We start from the raw sequence: 21,608 nt of genomic DNA, 5'->3' as shown, positions 1-21,608 counted from the left end.
AGGGGTTCTTGCCCAGGAGAGTTTCAGGAAAGTGTGATCCTGCTGAACTTTTGTGCAGAAATTTTTCTAAGGATCTGTAGCTTTCCTCTGATTCTCAAAGTTGTCTGAGACTCCCAAAGAGGTTAAAAACTACTGTTCCAAGGGAAAGGTACATTTGTACCTTCCTGCGGCACTTAGCACATTGTACTTCTAGAGTACGCAATGCACATTTTGTTGAACTGGGATGAATTCTCTGGTATAAACTTCCTTCCTATAAATCCCTTCTCCCTGCTCTGGTCAGTCCCAAGAGAGTGTATTTAAATCTGGAAGTTGTTTCCATTCCATTGTCTCTGAGACAGAAGCATTGCAGCCTTGCCCAAAGTCTAGCCAGATCTCTCCTTTTTCTTTAACATATTTCTTTATTTCATGCTCCTCAGGATGATCTCTGCAAACACCCCAGGAAAACTGTGGACCTGGGACCTCCCTAAAGTGAGCTGGAGGTAGGGATGGGGAGCTTCAGTCTGTGTCAAAGCACCACAGGAAAGTCACACTATGATCTGCGTCTCATGGCCTTTCTAGTGCACAGTAGATTGTCCCTAGCATCCTTATGTCATATAGGGAAGAAAAGATGTAGAAATAGTGCCCCTAAAGGGCATAGGGGTGCAGAAATTCAGAGCTAACACCTTCCCCCCCCCTGCAAACAATGTACACTTGGCTCTTCGTATCCATGGGTTCTGCATTCATGGATTCAACCAACTTCAGAGCAAAAAAAAAAAAATTTTTTTTAAGAATATTTGCATCCGTATTGAACATGTACTGACTTTTTCTTGTCATTATTCCCTAAACAATACAGTATAACAACTATTTACATATCATTCACATTGTATTAAGTATTATAAGTAAATTTGAGATGACTTAAAGTGTATGGGAGGACGTGCATAGGTTATTTGCAAATACTACACCATTTTATATCAGGGACTTGAGCGTATATGAATTTTGGTATCTTAGGCAAGGGGTTGTCCTGGAACCAATCCCTCATGGCCAAGAGACTGTATACAGGAATGACTATGGCAGAAAAACTCCTAGATGCTACAGACTCTTTCAGTGCACTGCCTCTGAACCAAGGTCATTCTTTTGGAGTCTTAGCCCTCATTTCTGATCATTAGCTTCTGTTGGAACCATTGACTGTTAACATCTACTGCTACAAACTCACTTAGACAAGAGGAGGCCATTTTCAGACTTCTCCAGTCTAGACAGATTACCCAACCCAAGTCAACTACTTTGAACTTCCCAGCAATGTCTTAGCATTTTCATCTTTGGTCAATACATCAGGTGGATATTCTTAGCTGAGCAGGGCTTAGAGCTTACGTCCTGGTGAATGTTCACTGGTTGAATTTCGGGTTTTATAATGAAAGTGGCTAGCTCCTTGAGACAGAAATGCCTGTGGGCTGTTCCTGGAGAGTGGAATACAGATTAGAAATAACAGAAAGTTGTTGTGCTCACTTCAACCATACCTGAAATATTTGGACATCTCATCAATACTTTGGGCTTTAAAAACTCTGAATTTAAAGTTTCTGAACAATAAAACCAACTACCATGATGCCACATTTTCTTGAATTTTAATCTTTTGTTGTGTTTTTAACATGGTTTAGATCCCTCTGAACTTCCTGTTAGATATCTGTGCATATTTCTATGTTGCTTCTTAACTGATCAATTGTAAATTAAAATAGAGATGAAAAATAGTTCATAGCCCATTCTTTTCTAATTCTAGTAATCTTATTCCAGAAAGTCCAAAAGAAGGCCTGTTTTCTAGAGCTGCTTGAGAGGTACAGTGGTTACCATTCATTAAATGCCTTCTGTATGCCGAGGATTGCACATATGTGGTCTTTTGCTTTTACAATATTCCTGTGAGGGTGATACTATTCCCATTTTACAGATGAGATAAATAAGACTCAGAGAGGTCAACTTACCTCCCCAAAGAAGCCTAACTGATTCTGGGAGGCAGGTTGGTAATTAAATGTAAATATTCCTCCAAAGTGCATGTTCTTAACCACCATACACATTTTGCCTGCCCAAACATTTGTTCACATCTTCATTGCTGTGACAATTGCCCACCTCCAGGATAAGAATCGATAAACTTTCCCAGCTTTCCCACAAAGCAGAGACCCATGAAAATTCCACAGGGATGTAAAAGGGAAAGCGAGACACTGTTACCTGATTTCTTTTATATCTTCTCTCTGGTTTCTTGGAGTCCCATATTGGTCATTTAAGGGCACGAGGAAGCCTGATAATTTGCAAAGCTCCTCCAGAGAATGGTTTTTCCTTTGCTGGGCATTCAGTTAGGGTCTAGAGGGTTTGCTTACCTCTTCACCTAAGCATCATACTCCCTTTGTCCCCTTACACTGCCCCCCCCACCCCCAACCAGCCAGCTCCGTGAGCAGACAGAGTCACTGAGCAAGACTAAACCCTAAGAAGTTTCTGAAAGGTTATACCCTTGAAGCTACCCACAGTGTACACAGCACGTGCTGAAGTTTACACAGACTTCCCAGACCTCTGAATAGAGAGACTAATTGTGGGGAAGCTGCTTTTCAGCACACAGGATGGGCTGTTCCCTGTGGGTTTTACTATCAAAAGGCTTTTAAAAGTGCAGTGTAGCCATTGTTGAATATTTCACAATGAATTAAATACCATTTCTCTCCTCGCAGCTGTTCCGTGTGAGTGAGTGTAGAGTGCATTTTTTTTTTTCCTTTTCCTGGCAGAAGACGTCTGCTGTATAAACCTAAGCACTGGGGTAATGAGATTATTTGTGTGCGAATTCTTTAGGAAAAGCATTTCTTTATTTTAAACTCAATGTGATGCAGAGCTGCTGCTCTGGAGACGGGGAGAGGGAGAGCCTTGGAAAAGAATGGAATTACAATGTCTTTGAGCAGAACTGGGAGAAGGCAGGGGTGAGGGGCTCAGGGATTAGGCTTGTAGCTTCAGTACATTTATCCACATTTCCCTACATTTCCCTAGGGCTGCCTGCATCTCTCAGCCCTACTAACTGGGCTACAGAAGAGGGAAATTCCATATATATATACATATATATATATATATATATATGTATATATATATATTTTAGTAAACAATTAATCACTTTTCCATCTGCCCTTTCAAAATTCCTTTCTGATCTCACAGGTTTTTAAAGCAGTTGAAGAAACAGTTTGCTCTATGCCTATTTTTATCTCAAAGAGCTTTTAATATAATTTAAATTATAAAATATACAAGGAACTGACTTTCTTATGACATTTAGGGCAGTTTCCATAATTTGGGCATACTCAGCTTTAATAGTACCATACCATTAAGTGCTATAACAGGTATCCACACATCTCTTGCTTGACTTTTCCTCTTCAGAGTTTTCATTTATCTTTCATAGACATTGAGCTTCAGGTGAGCAGTGAGTTGGAATTAAGTATAAAATTAATTAAGATTAAATACAAGTGTAGACTTAACTCTTCCAGAAATGTCATCAGGGAGTCAACAGCTGTTTTTTAGATCCACTGAAGACTAAGAACACAATGAGATTAAATGGAAAAAGAGGGATTTAGATTAGTGAGGGGAAAATATGACTCTGAAATCCATTATTAGAGTTTATAAATTACCTCTCCTCTCAAATATCTTTCAGGATATTTCAGAAGGAGTATGAGTAATTTTTTTATTATTATCCTTCTGGTTCGATCACGTAAGATAAAATTTTCACAACCTTTTAAGGGAACTTAAGGAACTTAAGGGAATGCTTTAGGAAATTATTGAGTGGGAAAGAGCAGGCCAGATGTGAAAGGAGAGACGTTGAGTTTGAGAGTAATCTTTTAATTCTGCTGCAGTGAGAGAGGCAAAAAGGAGGCATGAGCTGGGCATGCTGATATGAAAACTCAACCAGTAGATTTTTGGGGCTAAGGAGAGAAGGTCTGAAATGTACTTCTGCACCTCCCCCATTGTTACTGGTCACTTACTTTTTTCATTTTCCAAACTTCCCAATGTCTATGTCAGAATGGGCAGGTAGAGAGTGATCATTTTTCCCTGTGTTTAACAGAAGGGAAAGTTCGGCTGCAAAGATGGGGGAGATAATCTATGCTGTTCTGGTGGCTTTGAAATGCATAAGCTTTTTGCTCTTCCTGGCTATGAACTAGTACTTTTCTATGTGCATATATATCACATTCAGTTTATTTTGAAAAATAAATTATTATAAAAAAATACCTCTTTAAATAATTTTTTTTTTTTTTTTTTTTTTTTGAGACAGAGTTTCGCTCTTGTCGCCAGGACTGGAGTGCAATGGCACGATCTGGGCTCACTGCAACTTCCGCCTCCAGGGTTCAAGCAATTCTCCTGTCTCAGCCTCCCGAGTAGCTGGGATTACCCGAGTAGCTGGGATTACAGTCGCTTGCCACCATGCCCGGCTAATTTTTGTATTTTTTAGTAGAGACGGGTTTTCACCATGTTAGCCAGGCTGGTCCTGAACTCCTGACCTCAGGTAATCCACCCATCTCGGCCTCCCAAAGTGCTGGGATTACAGGTGTGAGCCACCACGCCGAGCCTAAAGAAAATTTATAAATCAAAGAATAATAGGGAGGAAAGGCATTTTGGTGTCATCACTTAAGGGTTAATACATGGAGGGTGTGTTCCATGGGTATTTTTTGTGACAAGTGTTCACCTGAGTCACACACAGATACCTCAGACTTAAAACTGAGCTCACTGCTTTCTCTTGACTCTGTAACCTGTAACTCTGTAGCTAGTGGAGGGGTTGTTGCTGTCTTTATCCTCTCTCTTGTTTTGATGAAGGTCACTATCAGCTACCAATCACCAGGCTAAAGAATTGGTAGTTTTTTTTTTTTTTTTTAATACCTTAACGCTTGTGTTGGTTAAGGAAGGATCTTTTTGTTTTTAAGTGGCAGAAACCTGACTCAAACTAGCTTCAGTGTAAGAAAGAAATTCCTGACTTAACAGATGGGAAGTCCAGTAGAAGAGTCAGCCTGGGGATTCCAGGGAATCCAATAATCTTCTCAAGTCTCTCTTTTACCCTCCTCTTCCTCCCTCTTCTCTTCCTGCTCTTCCTCCTCCCTCTTCCCCTTTTCCTTGTCTCTCATTCTAGCTCACATCTGCTTTGGTGGAAGAAGAGAAGTCCATAGTCATAGACCTCATCAAAGAATGCCTTGTTCATAATGTTATATATAAAATTCCTTGTCTGTGTGCCCATCCCCAAGGCAATGGATGAAATAATGGGGCCGGGGCATTCTAATTCACCATGTGAGACATGTACCACCTCTGTGAATAGAAGGTGTAGGGGGTACTGTGATCAGTAGGTCCACCAGAGCTATACTGTGTAAAAAAGAGGCAGTTTCCTAAAGGAAAATGGGGGGTCCTGTACTGGGAAAAGAAGGAAAAGACTACAGGTAGAAAAGCAGCAGATGGCCACTCTATTTTCATATTCAGTCACAAGTCCCATTGACTTTATCTTCCACGTTGTTCTCGTATGGAGCCCTTATTATAATCAATACCTGTGTTGAGACCCCAACTGTGTTCCCATGATACTGGTGAATACTTGTATTGTAGAGATCATTGCACCATATTGCAATCATTGTTTTGTCTTTCCTCTGAGACTATATACAGCTTGAGGTCAGGGGCTTTGTCCTTGTCATGTTTCTAGTACCTAGCAGAGTGCCTAAATTGCCACGGACACTCAGTTAAGGTCTGTGGAGAATCAAACCAGGTTATTACATTAATCTGTCAGGATCATTGTGGGTACTACCCAAGATTATAAAGATTGGTTAAGAAGTAACAAAAATTAAAATAAAACAAAAGAAAACACAAACTTTGCAGTAATTTGGAATAAAACCCAAAGATCAGCTCAGAAGACTTTTTGTGTTATGGTTCCTCTCATTCTAAGGCAAAAGGACTTCACCATTTATTTCTGTATCCTCAATGCCTAGCCTAATACTTGCCACAGAGCAGAGGATTTGATAAATATTTGTATCCTGGTTGTCCAAACTTGTCCTAGCTAGTGGAGGGATGGTTGGTGTCTTGGTCCTCAGTTAGATCATGGGTAATTCCAAGTTACTGACTGGTTTAGGGTGTCAGTGACATTAGAGCATCTTTATTTTGTCCCTTATTAATCAACACATATTTATTAAGCCCTTGTTCTTCATGAGGCGTTGGGGCTATAAAGTGTGGTTCAGTCTCATCCTCAAGCAACATCACGCAACCTGGCTGCTGAGATGGACACAGCCAAGCTGGCAGAGCTGGTGAGCACCAGGGGACTGGGAATGATGAGAGGGATGGTCCTGTTGAGACTAGAATTATGGAGAGACCCTCCTGAGGCCTCCCAATCATGTGAAACTGAGGGTGAGGGGGTTTGCCTTGAGGAGCACTCATTCATCCAAACTTAGTCGGCAGAATGAGGACAGAGCTCAATTTGGAAAGGGGTTGTTTTACTGGTGTTTGGAAGAGTGGCCACTCCGGCTCTGCTTTATGTATCCTTGAGCGTTGTTATTCTTTCTTCTCTCTCCTGTGTTGATTTTCACCTCCCTCACCCTGGTCTGGCCTCTCCGTGGCCTTCCGGCCGCTTTCAGAGATGAGCTTAGACTCCACACGGGGCTCCCAACCTGAATGAAATATCCCATTCCTGGGACCGCTGCTCCCTCACTTCATTAGTGCTCCTTGCTGTTTATAAAGCCAGGAGATAATATTTTTAAATTCCATTTGGAGTTTCCCGGGCAGCCTCTCTCTAAGCCACTTAGGAAGTTTAGAAAAGAAGGTCACGGAAATGTTAGACATTTTTCCACTGAACTTTGGTGAAGCATATGGTCTTAAGATGATGTTCATAGACCCCACTGGGCAGGCTTTCCTGGATGATAGGAAATTCTCCCTCTTTTTTTGTCTTGCCTTCACCTCCAGAAAACAAACTTTTTTTTTTAAACGGTTTATTGAGGTGAGCTTTATTGAGATATAATTCACATACTATACAATTCACCTATTTAAAGTGTACAATTCTTTTTAGTGTATTTACAGTATTGTGCAGCTATCATTGCAGTTTAATTTTAGAACATTTTTCTTCTTCTTCTTTTTTTTTTTTTTTTTTTTTGAGATGGAATTTCTCTCTTGTTGCCCAGGCTGGAGTACAATGGCACAATCTCCGCTCACTGCATCCTCCGTCCGCCTCCTGGGTTGAAGTGATTCTCCAGTCCAGTCTCAGACTCCTGAGTAGCTGGGATAACAGGCGCCTGCCACCACACCTGGCTAATGTTTTGTGTTTTTAATAGAGACAAGCTTTCACCATGTTGGTCAGACTGGTCTCCAACTCCTGACCTCAGGTGATCCGCCCGCCTTGGCCTCCCAAAGTGCTGGGATTACAGGCATGATCCACTGTGCCCAGCAACATTTTTATTCTTCTTAACAGAAATCTTATATCCATTAGCAGTTGATCTTCATTCTTTCTCATTCTTCCTGTCTCCACACCTCAACAGCTACTGGTCTAATTTCTATCTTTATAAATTTGCCTATTCTGGAATTCTCATAAGTAGAGTTATACGATATGTGACCTTTTGTGACTGGCCACTAAGCATAATGTTTTCAAGTTTCACCCATGTTGTAGCAGGCATCAGTATATCCTTTTATCATCAAAATAATATTCCATTATATGGCCATGGCACATTTTATTTATCCATAATTTGATGGCCATTTAGGTGCTTTTCACTTTGTGGTTATTATAAATAAGGCTGCTATTAACATTAATGTACAAGTTTTTTGTGTGAATATGTTTTCATTTCTCCAGGGGTAGAATTTCTGGGTCATATGGTAACTCTATTTGTGGAACTGCCCAACTGTTTTTGAAAGTGGCTGCTTCATTTTACATTCCTACTAGCAATGTAAGAGGGTTCCAATTTATCCTCACGGTGAATGAGCAGTAGTATTTCATTGTCGTTTTGATTTGCATTTGTTTAATAATTAATGATATTGAGCTTTTCTCACGTGTTTACCGGTCATTCTTATACTTTCTTTGGAGAAATGTCTATTAAAATCCTTGGCCCGTTTTTAAATTGGGTTGTCTTTTTATTGTTGAGTTGTAAGAGTTCTTTACATATTCTGAATACAAGCCCTTATGGGGCATATAATTTTCAAATATTTCTCCCATAAAGTGAGTTGTCTTTTTACTTTCTGGATGTTTAGAATTTGCAGCACCATAGGTTTTAGATTTGATATAGCCCAATTTATCTATTTTTTCTTTTTTTTTTCTAGTGCTTTTAGCATTGTACCTAAGAAATTATTGCCCCACACAAGGTTATGAAGATTTAATCCTGTTTTTTCTTATATGAGCTTTATAGCTTTAGCTCTTACATTTATGTCTCTGATCCACTTAGAGTTAACTTTTATGCACAAAGGTCTAGTTTCTTTCTTTTTCGTATGTGTATCTGGTTCTCCCCTATTATTTGTTAAAAGAGTATTCTTTCTCCATTGTCTGTCCACTGTCGTGGATAGAGATTTTTAAATACATATGCCACCTACGAACTACCTCCTTAACCTATGGCAAAATAATTATTTGTATTAAGTGGTTCCTCAATACTGCTCACTACAGTGCATGAGTATTTTGAGGATACCCGAGTTCAAACCTGGTTTGGTGTGTGTGTGTGTGTGTATGTGTGTATGTGTGTGTGTGTGTTTTTACCTGAATAAAACTACCAGTATTCATTCTTCACTTTTAGCCAGGCACTGCCGTACATTTTACATACATTACCCTGTTTAAATCTTACCAAAGATTCTGTGAATTATTAACTCCATTTTACAGACAAGTAAATTTTTCAGGCAGGGAGATTTATGTAGTTGAAATAACTTGTCAAAAGTTACACTTTTTGTGAGTGACAGACCCCAGATTTGAGCTCAGGTCAGCCTGACTCTGTAGCCTAGTATGAAACACTGTACCGGTCCTTGGGCATGTTATGTGAAATAATAGTAACCAGGAAAAGCAACATAAAGCAGCCACTATGTGCGCAATTTGTGAAGAATGCAAATCTGAAAATCTAGTTATGCTAAATGGCTATCAATTTCCTCATCTCTAAATAGGAAGGTTATCGCCCCCCCTTACCTCCTGAATTACAATCAAAGTATTTAATTTTCAAGTTACTTCTGTGTGTTTGAACTCTAAGAAGGAAAAATAAGTCCATAGACTTTTCTAGGATAATTTCATCTTACTTCTATTAATCAGTTGTTTAAATCTCATTTAATGCGACTGTTTCTGCTTAAGACATTAATTTTTTTTTCACTTTTCTTGTATTTTCTTTGGTAAGTTTCAAAGAAAGTCACCAATAGTTGTGTGGCAAACATCCCAAATCTACTGAATTTACCATATACAAGACTTTTAAGAAAATGAATATATTCAATTTGAGGGAATAAATACTGTGAATCCAAGGAAAGTGGAAATACCTCTTATATTGAAGGTGTCAATACATATTATTCCTGAAGTCATCTTCTAAGTCCTCTTCCCCATCTCATTACTTCTTCTCCCTTCTTGTAGGTGCTTATTTGGCCTTTGGTGAAGAATTTGGGATATATAGCTTTAAAACAATGGAACATTTCCCAGAACGTATTGTTTTTGTGTTTGTAATGCTATGTCCTATTTGTCCTGAAGTCTCTATTGGAACATGTTATTACAGAATTCCAATATACACATATAAGTGGTAAAAAAAAAAAAGCACAATTAGAAATATATGTTCCGTAACCAGCTGCTCTTATTTAGTAGGTTTCCCAGTGTTTTCCTGCTGCAGCTGCTAGGAAGGTGTGCACCCGACTTTGAATGTTTTGGGTGCAGGAGTTTATTTCATGTCAGTTTCCCTTGCTCCTTAGTTCCCAGGGGTAGGGAGCTGAGTCCTTGCTTTCCTTTCCTTTCCCCTAATTCCCAACTGCAATTTAATTCCTCCTCCAGTTCATACTTGAACTCAAGCAGATACATCACTTGGGATCCTACTGTATCCACCTCCCAATGACAGCTTTGCTTATTCCCACTCTGAGTGGAGACAAGTAGGAATTAGTGGATTAATAGTCCCTTTATTCACCATGCCATGCTTTCCCTCCCTCTCCCCCTACACACTCTGTGTTAGTGGGAAAATAATGTCTCAGGTAAATTATGGTACATAGTGATAAAAGGTCTAATTTAAAAAACCAACAAATGACGACAAAAGACTTGGCAGGAGAAAATCACATTTTAAGGACTTTGGTAGGTGAAAGTGATTTTGGACACATGAATGATTTGAAAGAGTTGAGCTAATATGCATCTTCAGTATTTTGCACAGCTGACTTGGATCAAAGTTGGGCAAAACATTGGAGAGAGTCTCTGTACCCTGGACAGATACTGCATACAGTGAGGCTGGGATCCTTTCCCACCTCTTAGGCATTTCTCAGAGGTGCTGTGAGGTGATGTTGGAATTATTTTGTGATCTTTCATGCTACATAAGGTAAAGCATCCCTATTGTTTTAATCAAAGGAAAGAGGTGATGTGTATTCATATTTACTTCTGAGGTTTGACACATAAAAAATTTAAAATGACCCAAACTTTATGGAGAGAGTATGAAATGAATGTCTGCTAATTGCTCTTCTATGGGATCTGATTTGCAGAATTACAAGGCCAGCTTAGCCTGAAGTCATTGCTTAAATAACCTGCTAACTGGAATGTATTGACATGAACTGTCAACACGGCTGCTCCCTTCAACCAATTCCAAGCTCTTTCTCCTCCTAATGAGAGGCTTCTTGTGTGTCTTGATTTGTCTGTTATGCCTCTTAACATTGCTCACAATCTCAATTGGATCAGAAAACAGCTTTTTCTAGACCACAGAATGTATGCTATTCTCTGAAATCTTAAGCTCTTAAGATCTCTACAGTCTGTTTACCCAATGTATTGAATTCTTGTACCCAATATCTCATGATAATGTTCATTTATGATACATATTTCTTCTCTTCTTACTATTTGAATAAATTATATTGACTATATGCATCTTATATTTTTATTTGATTAATACTATGACATTCATTCCAAATCATTCTTCTTTTTCAACCATGTTTTCCATTTATCTTTGTTGAAACAGTTTTATTTCTGCCTTATAGTTTACTTGGTCTGTCCTTGACAAATTAACAGGTGTGATTTTCACACGCTTAATTCTCAATGGCTGCTTTGTATACATGTATACATGCCAAGCTGCATCTGGAGGAGACAAATCTATATAAAAATGAGGGTCTCTTTGTCTTTACTTATTATCCTATTTTTTACGTATTTAGAGGTCTTAGATTACTCTTCTTTAAGGAAACATCTGAGAATGGAGGCACACTGTGGTAAGGGAGAGTAATAAAGAACTTACTGCCAGCCAGAGTCTAATTTTACAGCTTTTAATCCATTATGATCATTATAAAGTGAGCATTCCACTTTAACAAGTAGGAACCTTGCCAGAACAAAGTGACTGCCAAATGAATGACAATGTTTGCTTGCTTCATCTCAGGTTGGAGGTTGCGAACTCTTACTGATACAATTACTGATTAACTACAAGATCATGGAATCTTCCTGTTGCTTTGTGTCTTAATTTCTCTTTCTATCTGGAAGGTGCCCATGAATATTAGAAAGACACAACTTTTCAAAAGTTGAGATTGTGGTGGTAAAATAGCAAGGAAAGAGCTGGCCCTAAATGTCATCATGCATAGACATGAAGGTACCCAGGATTCATCAGGCAGTGAGTGATTTTTGCCATAAGACTTGATGTGTCAGGGATGAGACCCACTCATTGACTTTGGTTGTTTTTAAATGTTTGGGATTTGGCAGAGTTCAAAATCTATTTTGCCAAGTCCTTTAATTTTTCTTGTTTTCCAATAAAAACCCTAGAAGAAAATCTAGGCAATACCATTCAGGCACGGGCAAAGATTTCATGACAAAAACATCAAAAGCAATTCAACAAAAGCAGAAATTGACAAATGGAATCTAATTAAATGAAAGAGCTTCTGGACAGCAAAAGAAACTAGCATCAGAGTGAACAGACAACCTACAGAATGGGAGAAAATTTTTGCACTCTATCCATTTGACAAAGGTCTAATATCCAGAATCTACAAGGAACTTAAACGAATTTACAAGAAAAACAAAACAACCCCATTAAAAAGTGGGCAAAGAACATGAATAGACACTTCTCAAAAGAAGACATTTATGTGTCCAACAAACATATGACATAAAGCTCAACATCACTGATCATTATATAAATGCAAATCAAAACCACAATGAGATACCATCTCATGCCAGTCAGAATGACGATTATTAAAAAGTCAAGAAACAACAGATACTGGCAAGGCTGTGGAGAAATAGGAATGCTTTCACACTACTGGTGGAAATGTGAATTTGTTCAACCATTGTGGAAGACAATGTGGCAAGTCCTCAAAGATCAAGAACCAGAAATACCATTTGACCCAGCAGTCCCATTACTGGGTATATACCCAAAGGAATATAAGTCATTCTATTATAAAGATAACATGCACGCGTATGTTCATTGCAGCAATATTCACAATAGCAAAGACAGGAAATCAACTCAAATGCCCATCAATGATAGACTGGATAAAGAAAATATGGTACACATACACCATGGAATACTATGCAGCTATAAAAAAGAACAAGATCATGTCCTTTGTAGGGACGTGGATGGACCTGGAAGCCATTCTCCTCAGCAAACTAACACAGGAACAGAAAACCAAACACTGTCTGTTCTTACTTATCAGTGGGAGTTGAACAATGAGAACATATGGACACAGGGAGAGGAACAACACACACTGGGGCCTGTTGGAGGGGTAGGGGGAAAGAGAAAATCAGGATAAATAGCTAATATATGCAGGGCTTAATACCTAGGTGATGGGCTGATAGGTGCAGCAAACCACCCATGGCATATGTTTATCTGTGTAACAAACCTGCATGTCTTGCACGTGTATCTGAACCTTAAAATAAAATATTCTTAAAAAAGGAAAAAATTTTCTTGTTTTCATTGCTAATTTTGAGGTCTATGAGCATTTCATGGAAAACTTAAATTGTATATGGGATTTCTTTATAGTCTAGTCATCTACTCATCTGTATGGGACATCCAAGAAGACTGGCGAGTCTTCCTAAAAACACTTGGAAGGAAATTTTTTATGGTCTAAAGATTAAATCAGCTAGAAACCTCAAAGACTAGTTTGAAAAGTTAAGCTCTAGAACTATTAAGCCAAGTTAGAAAATAGCTGGCCTGTTCTCCCTCCATTTTTATCATTTAAAAAATTGTATTTAAAAAGTGCATGTGTAAACATGTGTGCATGTGTAGGAGATCTGACAATTTCAAACAAAGATAACCATGTCATAAAATAATAACGCCCTTTACTATGCACAAAGACCATCTGTAGCGAAGCTGGAAGTAGGTCTGAATGTACCATCTTAGATCACATTTGGTATAAAGTGGTTATTTTATTCATTCATTTAGTCATTCTTTTACTTACTCATTTCATTTACTTAGTTACTCAGTTATCTATTCTTCCAACACTTATTAAGCATTCACTAAGTCCTTGTGTTTAAAGCTGGAAATTCAAATTTGAGTAGAATATGATTGCTGTTCTTGAGGGGCTCAGATTATTTTTGGTAATGTAAGCGCCCCATTGGAAACCTATATGTGCTGCTGAGAGCACAGAGGAGGAAGTGCCTGATTTTATCTAGCAAGGCCTTGGAAACCATGGGGGAGGTGATTTACTGCTGAGTCTTGACAGAGGTGCTGGGCAGGTAGACCAGGGCTTTCCAGAAGGGAAAAAAGCCTGTAAAAATGCATAAAAGAGTGAAGAACTAGAGTGTGTTCAAGGGATTGCCACAATTCCAGGATTGTCAGAGAGCAGGGTCCCTATGTGGGGGAGAAGGTGAGGTGTGGTCAAAAGGTAAAGAGGACCAATTTTGGCCTTTTGGACTGTGCTTGGATTTTATCTGTTTGGCGGTGAGGAGTATCTAAGGGAGTTTAACCTAAAGGGTGGTTTTCTGCATCCTGTTTTTAGAAATCTGGTAGAAATGGCCACCTTGGCTGCATCTTGCCCAGGCTCTCTGACTTTCAGGAAAGTCCTTCTCTGACACTCTCCTGCAATGGCGGCGGCAGCCCTTGTGTACTGCGATGTGGGGAATGCTGGCCAAAGATTTTATACTGTGATGAAAACTTTTGCCTTTCCAAATAATTTATTTTAAAAGCAGTATGAACCTTATCCATTCCTTTAAGGTGGAGGTGACTAGCGTCTGGGCTTTGGATGGATATGGAGCGTGAACAAACTCACCAACATTGATAAGGATGGCTTTTCAAAGGCGACGGCTAATTGGCGATGGGAGTGGGGCTAAGGAGAAGTGGAACATTGGCTTGTCTATCACTAGGCTCTTTGCAGAGGTTTCTGACAGAGGAAAGCTAATCAGGAGACCTGCATGGGGAGAGAGGCGTGTTATTTAATTAGCTTTACAATGGGCTGACTTGAAGGCACGTGGTGGTTTTAATAGAGGGAGATAGATGTCCTTTTTTGCAGGGCTAATTGTTGGGAAAAAGCAGGGTCTTTGTTCAGGCCCAGCATGAGGGCTGTGATCTCTTGGAGCCTAGGGCTGCCCCTGCTAATAATTTTAGACAGAGCTATTCAAGGCTGCTCTGTAAGAGAAAAGAAGAACAAGAACAGTATTGTGTATGCAGGATCACTGCCCAAACCTCCCCAAAGTCACTGGGGAAAAAAAAAGGAGAGCAAGAGGACTCAGCCATGTACATTTTGGAGTATGTCCCCATCATTTATTCGCTATGGTTGTTGGAAAGGGCAAAGTGACACTTCCATCAACTTGGAGCTGAGGTGGGGTGAGTTAACTAAACACCCCCAGAAAACCAATTAAGTCTGCTTTCCCAATGATACAGCATTCATCTTGCCAAAATGGAGCGGGCAACTAGCGAGAAGACTATGACTGTTCTCTGCTGCCAGGCTTAATGGCTGGGTGCCAGGTAATGGTAGTGCCAGAATGCAGATTACATAGCTGATGTAAATGGCAAATTCTGTGTTTTTAGAGGGCAGTCCTAAGAGCACCGATGGTTTGACTGGTGGCCCAAGGGGCAAGAAGAGAAACCTTTCCCTAAGGTTCTTTTGGGCAACTGGTCAGCATAGGTAGTTAACACCAGGGAGCAGAATACTTTTTCTGAATTCCAGGTGGCAAGTCCAAGCTTGCAGGGAGTGCTATCTAGGTCCAGAATTCTGTAGCTAAAATGTATGTGTATGGCACAATTAGAGATAGATAGAGGTTTAGGTTTGTAGCACAAGTTAAACCGTTCATGCCACTGCACTGCAGCCTGGGTGATAGAGCGAGACCCTGTCTCAAAAAACAAAACAACAAAAACAACAAGAACTGTTGGCTGGCAGGAAAAGAGACAGCCGAGGAAAATGTAAGATGCAATAACATAGAAAAAGACTTCTGTGAAGTGAGTGCAGTAAGGTGCTGCCTAATGGGTGCTAGTTTGGGAAGTACCTCAGGCAGAGTGCTATGGGGGCATATTGAATAGCATGTGGGATTCTTCCCAGATTGAAAGTCAAATGCTGAGGCCAGTTGCTTAAGAAGGTCTTATTTTGTTTAGGTTGCAAAAATCATTGGCTATCAAACGTGCAATCCAGAGAGTGGAGAACCCAATACTGGAAGGAATTCAAGAGGGTACATATTCTCTTTGCTGCTAATTTGTAATGTAGCTGTGAGTATATGATTAGAACTTTCATAATTGTATCTCACATCTATATAGTGGGAATTAATCCCCTTTCATCCAAGAGGGATGGTGTCAAGGATTTGCATGATTTGCATACCTAGACCAAAACTTATCTTTGTCACTATGTCGTGATTTTAACAGCGCACATGAAGATAGGACACTGTGTCCTCATTTCTTCATAAGAATACTATATACTACAGTTTGGATTAACATTCATGAAAATTTTATGCTCACTAAATCCGAAGTCACAATTCTGATTTTTAAAATTAATAATAGCAGTGAAGGGTTACTGAGTCTTCATTCTGCATCATGCACAGTGCAAAGCACTTGGCACCCATTCATCTCATCTCATCTCAGTTCAACTCTGTGAACTAGGCACTTTGCGCATCTCCATTCTGTAGATGAAGAAACTGAGGCTTTCTGAGGTCAAAGACTGACATCTGGAGAGCAGCCAAGCTAAAATTCAAACTCTCGTCTATCTACTGCCAAGCTTGTGCTCTTAACCCACTCTACTATGTTGCCTCCCTGGTTATTTTAGAGTTTAAATTTATTCTATAGTGAGGAAACCAAAGCCTGGTAGTTTCTGCTTGGCAAGAAACTGCAGGTTTTTGTATGGACTATTTGGAAACAGGAACACTTATTTGGAATAGCCTTTTTACCTCCACACCTCAGTTCAATTCAATTCAATTCAATTAGACAAATACTCTCTGTAGGAGAAAGCATTAGCTCACTAAAAGTGGATGGACATGTAGATGCTGGACCTTTCCTGGATCTGGAATTTTGTTGCCAGCCATCTGGTCTCTCTCAATGCTGTGGAATCCCCTGAAAGAAAAGTTTATAATCTTCTTGATTTTTAGAAATTCTCAACAATTATTCAGAATTTTAAATTCCTGGAAAGGGTTCTCTCTTGGGAATCTGCCATGAAAGCGCTGACTGCCCTTTGTTTTTTCCTCTCACAGTCCGTTGCCAGCTTCCCACCCAGCTGCACCTCCTCCCACCCCTCCTGGATGGGTCCCTTGTGGTACTTCCCACCCAAGGCCTTTTTGTGATGAAGTCTTTCAAGATGGTTTCCCAATCTGGGGAGAACACATGTTTCTGATCATTCTGATGAAACACGTTTCCATTAAGAAGCAACTTCTATATGCTTTCTGCTTTCTTCATTCTGCACGTTACCTATCATTACCTATCACTGCCAGCCCTGGATTCTTGAAAGTGTTTCACAGGCCTGTCTGATTAAATGGCGCCCTCTTACACGTCACACATGCCCATTTTGCTTCTCTTCTTTTCACCAACTCAACGGAAGAAAGATTTTTATTGTATGGGAGCCAATCCAGATAGATGAGATGTGAGCTGGGTCTGTTCCACCTCATGAGTCATGGGCAGGACCATCCACTACATTCTGACTCCTTCACAGGGCTGATGCAAGATGTGGAGTGAGCACAGCTGGCTGCTTGCAAATTAAAGAAGACTTCATTTCTTTTTGGTCCTTAAGAGCTGAGAATCAAATGTAAGCTGTAACGCTGGAGAAATTGACATGTCCCTTTTTGAGCTTCTTATTCAAATCTGTCAACTTTACATCATTGGCATGCTTGATGCTCAGTAAATTCTAAATATGAATAATTACACTGGACACCCTAAAGTTGTTTTAATGAATTTATGTTCCTGCATATTTATGAAACTCAGATTCTGTGCACCCTTTTCAGGAGAGTACATACCAGAAAAGAGGTTTAAAGCAGCATGGGAACTTAAAAAGTGCTATGCATTTTACTTCCTCTGTTGGTAGAGTTAGCATTGGTGAAGCTAGGATTCATATTAATTCATTATGACACTATAATGCTGCTCATTGAAGGATGCCTAAGGTAAGATAGGCATAGATTCTTGAGTAAAATGTTTGTGGATGACCGCAGTGACATACTCAAAGAATGTTATATTTACTGGCTAAGCAGGCTGTTCTTAGTGTGACACATCAATGTTTTCTTGGGGTTCTTATACGGAACTGGTTCTGGAAGAAGTGATGTAAAATAATGTGTGTTCATGATTCCCCCTCAGAACTCAGGAGAAATCATGAGCCCTCACCAAATCCAATATTTCCTTGGTTTTTAGGCTTTAAGATCAGCTGCCTTTTCTGTTCCAACATCTTGATTACCCATTAGTAGATACAAACAACAAAGTGTAGAGAGCAATACTCTACTTTGACAAAAGTGGTTAGGGCTGCTTTCTATATTTCTGTGCCACCTGCTAGATTGTAGCAGCTCCATTTGATCCTCCCTGTCCTTTTCATTCCCATCTTCACTCTCAGCCCATCCCCATGTCCCCCCATTTCTACTTCCAACCCATACCCTTCCTCAATATAGAATCACCTGTATAGCCAGAAGATATATTTCAAAATACAGTGCTTCTGGAGTCCTGACAGATTAAACTTGAGAAGGTGAAAGGGATTTGTAATAAGCACCCTGGCTCACCATAAAGCATGTAACAGTCTATTCTTTCTCATAAAGATGGAGGAAATTGAGTTCATTTCATGTATTTCCCTTATCTTACAAATAATGTATATAGCAGTTGTACATCTTACCTTTGTGGAAGCCAGTGAAATAAAAGATTCAACTCAAAGTTCGGAAATTCCTGAAGACTGCTTCTGAGCAGCCATCTGAGAATATGAATAGCGTGATGTATAAAACGTCCAGGCTGACAATCAAACAACTGATTTGCTTCGTGGTGAGCCAAATGTCATTTTTTACATGAAGTCTCAGAATAAAAAATTAGATAAAAAGTAAAATGAATATTGTGATCTTAGCAACATTCTCCTTTAAGGGGATGGGAGGAATGGGAGGTACAGAATAAAACTTTACGAAGACCTTTTTAGTTAGAAATGAGTCAGTTGGTTGGATCTTTAATCTTAAACTTTGGGCAAATTTGAGTCTCACTTCAGACCGAACTAGGCAAAACAAAACTGGTATCTGAGCTTCATTTTTCTGTAAAAATGTTGCGGGATGTTAGGAAGTTAACTGTTCATTAATTAAATAATGAACATAATTTATGGGGCTCTTACTACCTTGAGCTAAACACCATGGAGTGTAATAATGACTGAACCTCAGTTGCTGCCTTTAAAGAGTGTAGGAGACTGACACGCATATTCAAATATGTACTAGGAGTGTGCTCTTGAGCTGAGCAGAAAAGTGGCAACTTGCAGGGGTGGGGTGACAGCTTCTGTGAGGAAAATTCTTTGTGTACTGTAAATGTCCATGTGAGGAAAAGACTGAGAAACACACTCTATATTCTGCCTAGATTTTCAGCTTGACCTTCCCTTGTGTCTTCTGTGACCTCCTGAGATCCTTTCACCTCCATTCTATCCTGGATCCTTTGCATCTCTTCCAGCATGAGGACCTCCCATTGATCTGTTTTCTGTAGTTCCGTGACTGTTGGCCATGCAAGACAATTAATTAAAGTATGGGATACTTTACTAGGTCTTAACTGCATTTTGAAATCTTGGGGACTGAAGTCCCAGAACGACAAGAACATAAAATCACTGTGACTCTACCTCCTCATCTCCTCCCCTTCTCTGTCCTCGACTTACACTTCCATTGTTCTCAGGGGACTTCCCTTCCACTACTTCCTCCTGTACCACTGTCCCTTTTCCTTTCAGGGCTATTTCTCCTTTTTGTGCTCCACTTATCTCTGCTTCTTGATCTCTAGGGTGGTAAATGTTAGTCTTTTGGGGCAATTGATTTGGCATTTTAAATGAAAGTAGTGGGGAGAGGGGAAAAGATTCCACAGTGAAATTGTCTTAATGTAAGATTCAAACCACAACTGCAGAGAACATCTGTTTTGAAGTTTGATGTTGTCTTTGTAACCCAAGAGAAAAGCAGAGTAAGATCAGAGGAAGGCCTTAGCCTTCCACCAGGATGAAACCACCTGCAGCCTTGGACAGTGGGTGAAATCCTGTAGCCCTGGGATGCAGAGCTTCTAGGAGACTGGCTGTCCTCTTCTCTCATATTATTAAAGGATGTTGGTTCTCTTGCCATCTGTGCTATTGCCATTATCCCTCTACCTCCTCAAGAGTCCACTTCAGGACAATTTAAATTGGAATCCCAATTACATGATCCCCAAAGGCTCACAGAGTAGCCTGCATTCTGCATTTGCAGCAATTCCAGGCAACATGCTCAGCCTGCTTCAGGGAAGCACACAACACTGAGTGTGGATAAGACCTCAGAACCCTCTAACCTTGGGCAGCTCCTTACCTCTTCCTGTCTGAGCCATGTTTGATTTGCTGCAAGAGGAATACGTGTCTAAACTGTTGGATTTTAAAATGTCGCTTGGTCTGTGGATTAGGCCAATCCACTCCACATTGTTGGGGCTGCAGATGCAGTTGAATGGTTCATAATTATAGTCTAAAGAAACTGCAGACAGCAATAGAGCCAACCCAGGCCCTTTCTCTCCTGACAGCCCATGCCAAGCTGTCTCCCACAGGGAACCATAGTGTGGTTATCCTGCAATGTATTTGCCCAAAGACAATACATCCAGTGTAGAGAAGTTGGATTTCTAGAAATTGAGTCTGCTCATCTATCTACTCCCATGTCCATTGTATCCTGTCTTGTGTCTCAAGGGTGTCTGGTACTTCTCCTGCCAAAGTGAAATGCAAAGTAAATGCAAGGAGATGCCACGGAGAGAACTGCTATCTGGTTCTAGTACTGACACTGACTTTTTTAGATTGTGTGGCCCTGGAAATAATAATTTCCTCACTCAAACTCATTTTTCTCCTCTGGTAAATAGGAGTGCTGGACTTGGAGAGCACTGATAAACTCCCATTGAGCTCTAACATGTGACAAATCCAAGACCTAAGGTTTTGTCTCCAAAGAGGCACTACAAATGTGATCTTCTTTCAGAATTTAAACTGTCACTTTTCTGTGACTCAAAACAAATATAAATCTAGTTCTCTTCTTCAATCAGGTAGTTCTCAAATTTCTCAAGTGAGGCTGATGCTGGGCAGGTTGCCAGTTTAAGAACTGAGGAAGGGTCTTGAAGAGATTTTTAAATGAAATGTGGTGATAGTTGTTCTATCTCTCGCTGGAGATCGTTCAGGAAAATTGAGCATCCAAGCTATTCTGCAAAGAGATGGCTGTAGAGAGACATTTAATGTGATTTCCCACATATTCTACCGTATACTCGATCTTAATAACAATAATCAAATACTAATTCTCACCTAGACACTGTGCTAAATTCTTTGCATACATAATCTCATTTAATCATTCAAATAGCCTTAAAAGGTGTGTGCTGCTATTATCCCTAGTTGAAACATGGAGGAACTGAGGTTCGGGATTGTTTAAATGACTTACCTATGGCAATTCAGCTGGTTAGTTGGTAGAGTAAGAATTTGAACCTGAGTCTTATTGCAAAGCCCACACTACTATCCTCTTTGTTTCCTTATATTGAGCTTTCCAGGGCAAACAGGCTCCCAGGTCCTCCCCTCTCCCCCAACCCCACCCCACCCTCCCTTCTTCCCTCCGGACTGCAGCTCCTCCTACCCTCATTGTTTATTGTGGCTTCTAAACAATAGCCAATGAGTCTGTGTTCCATTCTAGGGAGAGCTAGGGCTGATTTTATTCCCTGAAACAGAGATGAGGTTGTGACACAAAAAGGTTAAGTGGCTTTGGTGAGGTCACAGAGCCAGCCTGCAGTCAGCAACAGTACCATCTGAGTCCCCTGACTTGGGTCCCTTAACTGACCCTAAGGCTTTTTGGCATCCAAGTTTAATTAAGAGAGTTATTTTAATTTTCCTTCCTATCTCTAATTTTCCATTTTATTGCTGCTTGATAATGTAGATATTGAAGTGCCAGGCATTTTTCTTCCCTAGTGTGCCTTTTA

General features: G+C 40.0%; 1 protein-coding gene and 1 long non-coding RNA gene across 5 annotated transcripts in view; one reads left to right on the top strand and one right to left on the bottom strand.

The window, feature by feature from the left end:
* Positions 1-21,608, top strand: part of ETS1 (ETS proto-oncogene 1, transcription factor) — a 145,497-nt gene that overhangs the window by 56,916 nt on the left and 66,973 nt on the right. The gene's annotated exons all lie outside the window — the stretch shown is intronic.
* LOC130540621 (uncharacterized) lies at positions 17,021-21,253 on the bottom strand. Its single transcript, XR_008954619.1, has 4 exons — positions 21,080-21,253; positions 19,985-20,862; positions 18,319-18,393; positions 17,021-17,266 (listed from the first exon to the last, which is right to left on the bottom strand). It is a non-coding gene; the product is annotated as an uncharacterized LOC130540621 (long non-coding RNA).

Source organism: Pan paniscus, chromosome 9 (genome assembly GCF_029289425.2).
Source record: "Pan paniscus chromosome 9, NHGRI_mPanPan1-v2.0_pri, whole genome shotgun sequence".
NCBI lineage: Eukaryota > Metazoa > Chordata > Mammalia > Primates > Hominidae > Pan > Pan paniscus.
Note: the sequence above shows the minus strand (reverse complement) of the source record. Positions and strands in the feature narration are given on the sequence as shown.